Genomic DNA, 8,516 nt, shown 5'->3' on the forward strand with positions numbered 1-8,516 from the left:
AAATGATTATGTACTACATAAATAAAATATTCTCAATATGTTTTCCAACACATATTTGGAAAAATGTTTCCAATGTTTTTTATTCAAAGGACAGATAGAACCAATCCTTGCAATTGTTTCGAGAAATTTAGCCAATTTGGACACTTCCTTCCCAATAGGCTAGCCATATTGGTTGGAATCTACTATTATACGAGCTCTAGGTTGAAGATTCTATATATCTTTCATATTTGTAGGCCATCACTTTCTCTTAGTACCCTTAGTAGCCTCTGTCAAAAGTAGCAATTGTAGTTTAGATATGAAAATGGAACAAAAAAATTTTATGTATCAATGTGAAAAAATAAATATGATGCAGGAACAAATTATGAATATGGTAAAATAAAAAAAAACGTACCAATATTAATTATATAAAAGCATAATAAAAGATGAATACATATATTATACTGACTGCATTGGGTGAATTGTGAGAAGTGAAATCCCATTTTCCAATATAAGATAGGGGATACACAGTAGTACTTTGTATCAGCAGAGCAGTTTATAGATAAAAAGGGTTCATGTTGGTGACTGATGGTCACTAAACTAACTATAAACACGACAAAAGCAAGCACACTTATCGAACAATAGTATAGCTATGGTGAGTAGAGAATATCATATCCACAAGGACTAAAAGTATTAGTAATTACTATTTTTCTATTATTTAGGCGACAATATATGGTGATGTGTTTTATTCTAAATTTATTAAACTAATTTAACTAAGAATGCAATAGAGAAATAATATAATATTAACCAATGAGATAGACAATACCCAGGAAAGAATCCACCTAGACTTCCCATTTTATTATGCATATGAATTAAACGATTTATTCACTTGTGTTTTGATCCGTAGAAACCCCTAAATTATGTTAATATCTCTTTTGAGAGTAAAAACAACTGACTTTAGGTTCATTAATTGAAATCTCTTTCTAATTAAAACCCTATTGTCGCATTAACTCGATCTATGGATTCCCCTATTAGGTTTTACTCTAATTCTGTAGATTTATGTCGTCCTATTTTTAAGATTGCATGCAACTCCACTCAATTATGCTAGATCTACTCTTAAACAGGGACTTTTGCTTCACTGAAATAAGCACATGAAACATGAATTAATATTCCGGAAATATTAAAACAAAAAATAAGCATACATAATTGAGAACAAGAATCAAATATTTATCGCATAAAAACAGAAACTAAATAAGAGGATTCATCATAGGTTTCATCCTCCTTAGGTATCAAGCGAATTTAGTTCATAATCCTGAATAGAAACATCTTAAAGTCAGAATAACCACAAGACATAAACAAACTCAATAAAACTTTGACAGAAATTAAAAGGAGATCTTTAATCTTGATGGAGATCTGCTTCTGAGTTGATTCCGATGGCGTTTTTCGAGTGTTTTCTTCGATATTCTCTAATGGCCCCTTTATGTCTTCTTCTAATGGGTATTTATAGACTTTAGAATGCTCAAAAGCCCAAAAATTGGGTTTTTCCGCGTATTTGGAAAATAGGATGTGAAATCGACACGGGCTGACACATGGGCATGTGTCTAACTCGTGTGGCTTATACGGGCATATGCCCAGCCTGTTGGAAATGCCCAGGTCGTGTGGCTCTTGAAAACATCTCTATTTGTCTAATTTTGGCTCATTTTTCGCTCCTTTAGCTCCCAAATGCTCTCCTAAGTATAGAAACATGAATTTAAAGGATTAGGAGCATCAAATTCACTAATTTGCATAATTAATCATCTAAAAATGCATTAAGAATGGGATTAAAATATGATACTTTTATAGCTTATCAGTGACAAAATATGATTTTTGTGTATTAAGATGTTGTTTCCAACATTTTGTACCTCAAGCGTAAACCAATTTTTGATTATTTAAATAAACCACACATTCCCACAGTTCAACTCTATTCTCTTTCTCAGCAAATAGTAATAGTTATGGAATCATTAGCAAATTATAATTGATCAGCTTCATATTTGTTACTATTATTTCTTTGCCATTATATATTTAAATGAAATTAATGTTGTAACGCCTGATTTTTGGGCCTTGAGTCTGGGTTCGGGTGGAAAACAGACCGAATAATTTGGATGTTATTATTATTATTTCGTATGTTTAGTTTAGTAATTAAATGAATTACGAAGGGTTTATGGTGTGGGAAAAAAGGCCCAAGAGTAAATTTAATTCGAGGCAATTCTTGAATTTTAATTTTTGGAGAGAGGGTTCTAGTGATATGGGCTTTTAAAGTTGAGGTGGTAAAATAGGACACAAAAAGATCTGTGGTAAAGTGGCATGTGGTGCCACCTAGGTGTTTGGGGAGTGACGTGTGGATGTTTAGGGGGAGCCAGAGTTCAAGTCATAAGGTAAGCGTATTTTTACTTTTATTTTTTTGTGTGCATGTGCCGGGCATATGATAGAGCTTAAGTGGAAATTCAGTTAGGGCTTTAGGAAGGTTGGGCTGTGGGTCTGAATGGCCATTAGGGCAAGCTTTATTTTATTTTTTGTTTTGCCAAATTAGGGTTAGCCACCTAGAGCCTTCCCTTCCCTTTCATTCTATTCTCTTCTCAGTATCGTAAAAAGCCAAAAACGCAAAGTTAGATCTCCTGAGTGCCGAATTCTTCCTTCTCTTCTCCTCTCTTCTTCTATTTTCTTTTTCTCCTTCTTTTCTTCTCTAGCCGAAACCGTCCTACCATTCTACTCATCTCCTCTTTCATTCCCATTCTTTTCTAAACCTCTATAGCCGATTTCCATAAAAGCTGAAATCCCGAAAGTTGTTTCTTGTGCCGATTTCTTCTAGTCAAAATCCTCCTATTTTCTTCATCTCTTTTGGTCAATTTTCACATCCTCTAAGTCTCAACCCCTGTCGACAATACCACTGCAAAAACCACCATACCAAATCATCTTCCTCTTCACAGTTCCAAAAGGCGAAAACACCATAGTTTTTAGGGACATATAGCCGAATCTTTAGATCTCTAAGATTTGATTTCTGCAAGTGTTTAAGGGCTGGATCTGTATCAGAGCTGAGTAGAAACTGAAGTGGAATCGTTTCGATTGAAAGAACCTGTGGTAAGTATTCAGATCTATTCTTTATTTCGGGTTTTAGAAAAATCAAAATCCCTAAAGGCATAGGGAGGCTGTCGAATGGAGCTTAAGGCTCTAAGGGTTGTAACAATTGATTTGTTTTGGTGTTAGTGTGACCTAGAGGTTGCTGATCGAAGGCTTGGACAAGTGAAACGACTAGATCGAGATCTAGTCACTAGTTTTGGCAAAGGTAGGATCTCAAGGGCCATATGTATTGATGGTCGATTATGGTAAGTAAGTTTATGATGTTTGCCATTATACTTTGGATCTGATATGTCTAGTGACCAATTTTAGGATATCGCAAGAGATTTCGGTAGCAGTTGTCACAAATCAGGTGTGTAAACGACACCCACTAGTAGACTAGATCGGCAAAAGTCGAAATGCTGAAAAGCCGGCATTTCGAGAACTTGCAAGCGTGCGAGCGCTCGTGGGATTGTTTGTATTGATAATTTTGGTAAATTCAATGGTAAGATTGCAGAGTGCGCAATTTCGTACACTTCGGTATATTTGGGCTTAATGGGCCGAAATTGGGTTAAATGGGCCAACGGGCCCAATTCGGTAAAAATGTTTGGTAAGTGTTTCTGTTAATACGTTAATAATTGTAATGAGCATGAAACCCTAAAAAGACTGATAAAATTACTGAAATACCTCTGTAAGGTAGAATTACCGTAATACCCCTAAAGGGGTAAGTTTACGATTATGCCCTCAAGGGTAAATGACCGTTTACGCTATAATCATTGTCTTTTCAAGCATGCCTTGTTAATTATATATATATTCTGCATACATGCCATACTGCACGGGGTTGGGTTTTGTTATGGAGGAAGAACTCGTTTTGGTGGCTGTGCCACATATTCTGATATAAGCGACTTTCTTTGTGGATTATAGTTAGTACCAAGAATGGTGCTAACACTTGTAAGTGTAGGGATGGCGTGGGTGATTTATTCCCACGTGAAGTGTAGGATGGACGGAGGCAAGTGCAGGGTTGGATGGAGTTATCATGCATTAATCATATGAGACTATTTTGTTATGGGCCAACTGTATTGAAATGGACCCAACTGTGTTAATATGGGCAAGGCCCAACATATCTCGACTTGTAATAGGGCTACGGCCCAGATTGACACTGATATAGGCTAGGCCCAGATACTCGACATCTTGTAAGGGCTATGGCCTGATTAATATTGATATGGGCTAAGGCCCAGTTAACTCTAATTTCTGAATAGGGCTTAGGCCCAGTAGAGCTTGAACTGATTTAAGCTCTAGTTGGGTTTACTTTATACACTGAGTTTTTCAAACTCACCCCCTTTTTCCCATCTTTGTAGGTGAGCCTTAGATCGGTGGACTTGGAGCTGAAGGGATTCAAAGTGGCCATGTGGACTGTTTAAAATAAGTGTTTATACCTTCACTTTTATTTTAGATTATTTCCTTTATGTTTTCGGGTTTTTAATTTGTAATAAGGTCGCTTTAATTATTTTTAATTGTTTTTAGTATGTTTTGTTAGCTTAGATATAATATTGTTTCAATTGTTTGAAATTGAAAAGCTCTAGGGCACGTTTTTAAAAGAAATTACCTGATTTCAAAATACCGTGAAACAAGACAAAGCTTCTGTAACGAAAACGTTTTCAAAAATTAATAAGTGCTTTTAGAGGCTTAAAACGAAATGGTTTTTCCTGAACAAACACTCAGTTAAAGTGTGGCAATGGTGGTGTGCATGTCTAGGATTGGATCCGTGGAGAGCTAGGTACTTAAGCAGTTTAATAGACTCACCTCCTCTTTTCTGGCTTCCTACCTGGTGCACAGCTTCCATTCACTTTAATCTATAACGAGGATATTCTTTAAACACTAAGAAAGACTTTAGATAAAACATGACTATTCTAGTAACGCTTCAATATGACACGCCGGATTCGGTCGTAATGTCTGGGCCGGGTTTGGGGTGTTACAAATGCCCCACTTTCTTTTTTCTTTGGCAAAAAAACAGGAATTAGTTTCGATTCAGTATACTTATATCACATAAATTTTGGAGGTTTGTGATTTTGTATTCAATTGTTATCAGTACTTTTTTTTTTGTAATTATTAAACTTTGTCATTTTTGTTTTGTATTGAATTTACATAAGTTCATAATTTATAATTTGCATCCAACAAATTTTAATTGTATATCAATTAATGGAGGGTTTGGATGATGATTCAAACTATGATTTTGCAGAGGACAAATGAAGTATAGATTGGAGATTATGGCAAAAGTTTGATATAGTGTCCTACTGTCTAATGGTCAAATATCCTGACCAGAATGGATTTATATATCCTGTAATTAAAAGGATTGATATCATGGGCAAGTGTCTATATGAAAAGACTTAATGGATGAATTATAATAAGCCTTTTACACGTTTCGTCCTCTGTGCAATTTCTTGAGCTACATGGCATCTACTCATGTGTTATACTAATGAAAATCAATGCCTATTCTTTTGATAAGTTTTCTTATGGGATTATGAATAGAATCGTATGAGAAAAATAAACAAATAAGGTCCATACTTTCTTTTTTGATAATTAGAGACTTAAATAGTTTTGTCTGTTAACACAGGAAATCAACCTCATACTAATGCGAAAAAAGGTCTTCATATAGTAAACTAATCCTAAAAGGGAAAAAAAAAGTTGTTAATTATTTAAATGTTAACATATCATTTGTCAATTTAAACATTAACTTTTTCATCTATTTTTGTATGATTTGACAAAAACACAAATTTAATAGTTAAAAGATGAAAAATTAAAAGATGACTAAATTGGGAAAAAAGGATGTTGATTATTTTACAAATAATGATATGGATCAATTATAAGTCAATGAGTAAAAAATTCCCAAGAGTCCCCAATTTAAGAACCAAATAGTTGTCTTCTAATTTCTAGGTGAAACTAAACCTATCATATCATAGCAATAAGTAAAGACAATAGATGCCAAAATCTATATACATCAAGAATAAGCTTGAAAATATGTTTCATAAAAGTTGAAAACAGTCAAAGTAAAGTGGTAATTTATATAAATTTTCAATGTAAGAATCAAATTAGACAAAAGGAAGTCAAAACTTAATGGAAACTAGTTGAAGACCTAACCTTATAGCATAAACCAAAATCTATCTCTCATTCAAGCACGAATTGTTATAAATCTTTATATGCTAACAAGAATCTATCAAGAAATTCAATTGGAAATAGTGAGAAGTGGCATTTGTAGAATGTAATAAATGAGTCTAAAACCAGAGAGAATAAGTGAGAAGGCAATGAAAGTACCAGTCGAAGTTGTAGGTACTTCTTTCACTGTTTGAGTTGGAGTTTCTTCTCTCGTACTTTGACTATCAGTAGCAGCACTTCCCAAGGTGTTCAAACTCCTGGAAGAACCCCTTGAAGGAAATCGTACACCTTTTAATGTTCACACATTGCCAATCATTTTCCTAGAAAAATAAAGCGGTAATAGATGATGGTTAACGGTGAAACACCCAGCAAAGCACCGAAAAGGTCATGGTTTTTGAGGAGGAAAAGAACATGAGATTTGAATCAGCAAAAATATGGATTTTCAACTTCCTTTTAAGATTTGTTGCCGGGAAACTTGAAGCCGACGGTAAATTTGGAGCAAGGTTGGCTTATTTATTTGCTTAAGTTTTATTTTGGCTTTTAGGGTTGGGCCGACAAGTTTATAGTCAAAAGAAGGGAGAACATTCATTCCATTGCAAGGCTGAATTATAGCCAACATTATTCAAAGTGATAAAAAAAATTAAAATGGTTTTGTTAATTCAAAATTTTAAAACCAATATATATAATGTGAAACTATTAATGATTAATATGAAATTTTATTAATGATTCATTATATTTTACCATCGGGTTATATATAAAAGAAGACGACACTTTTCGAGGTGAAACTTAAAAGGATTAATGTGAAATTTTATTAACGATTCATTATATTTTAATTCATATTTATCCACCTACTTTTTTAAAAAACAAAATTGTATTTTTAAATTAAAAGTAAATTTACAAGTACACTTGAGTTGTATATTGAGTTCATTATTTAATTGAATTTTGCTATGTAATTTTAATTTAATTAAAATAATTTACGACAAGATCTAATAAATTTTTTATATTTTATTTTAATAGTTATTAGCAATAATAAGTTAATTGATATAGTATTAAAATTAATAAGAAATATTATTTTATAAAGAGATAAACTTATTTTTTCTTTTAAATATATTTTAATTTTCAAGTCTTTCTTCATTAAATAAAAATTTAACTTAATTTATTCAAATAATTTTTTCATACAACTCTCATGTGTAATTCTGAAATGTGTATATCATTAATGTTGAGTGATAAGTTTATAAAAAATATCAATCAAATTAAATCATTAATGTTAGGTCATAAGTTTCAATATTGAATTATTAACACGAAAAAAACCAAGCATAGTAATTTTGAAATTTTGTGAATTACCAAAGGTTTCTAAGGACTTGAATGGTGCAACTGCCATGATCTTGAAGTCTTGTGAATTAGCAGAGGTTTCTAATTTTGAAATCTTTTTGGAAAGTAAGAGGCAATGGCAGACCAACTGGTTTGCCGATGATCTCCCCAATAAGGTGATCTCTTTATATTAGGTATAGTTGTGTATAGTGAAAAACTTAAGCAATAAAGGAACAAGGAAGTTGAGTTCACTCTTTATATAACACTTTGAAAATTATAACTTTCAGTTAAGTACAATTATAAATAAAGAGATGCTGAAACTAAAATTATTAAGTTACAATATGATGATCACACTGTGGATATTCATCATCTTCTATAGGGATTTCAATGCCTAGATTGTACAAATCTCTTGGCTTTATTCTGATAACATGGAGTCACCCTTCACTCTTACCATCCTCAACATAAAATACTTGTTTCACTTCATAAGCCAGATGCATGGATCGTCTGAATCACGACTCTCTGTATGGATAAGCTAAGAAAATTTCACCATAATAAAACAATTTGCATCCTTCTTCATACTCATAGGAGATTTAATATTCACCCAATCACATCTAAGCATGATAACCCAAACCTTTTATAATTGTTTAGCTTGATAATTTCAATGCAATTGCCATAATAGTTTCTCCCATCAATAAAAACCATCACGCCACTATTTTGAGTTTTACGGTGTTGCTCACGTTTTTTAGTATGGACCCTAAAACCATAAATTATAAGCCCATCATATGTGGAAACTACCTTATGCGATCCTCGAGCAAGAGTAATTACATCAGCATCAACTTGTTCAGCTTCTACCTTTGGAATCTGACCATATAGTAGGAAATCAATTAGCTCTTGTTCTATGAACAAATTTTTACAATGTGCCCTATTGACACAAATAATACGATAAATTATTTTAACAGTGACAATTTACCTGGTTCGCAAGC

This window comes from Gossypium arboreum, chromosome 1 (assembly GCF_025698485.1).
Source record: "Gossypium arboreum isolate Shixiya-1 chromosome 1, ASM2569848v2, whole genome shotgun sequence".
NCBI classification, from domain to species: Eukaryota; Viridiplantae; Streptophyta; class Magnoliopsida; order Malvales; family Malvaceae; genus Gossypium; species Gossypium arboreum.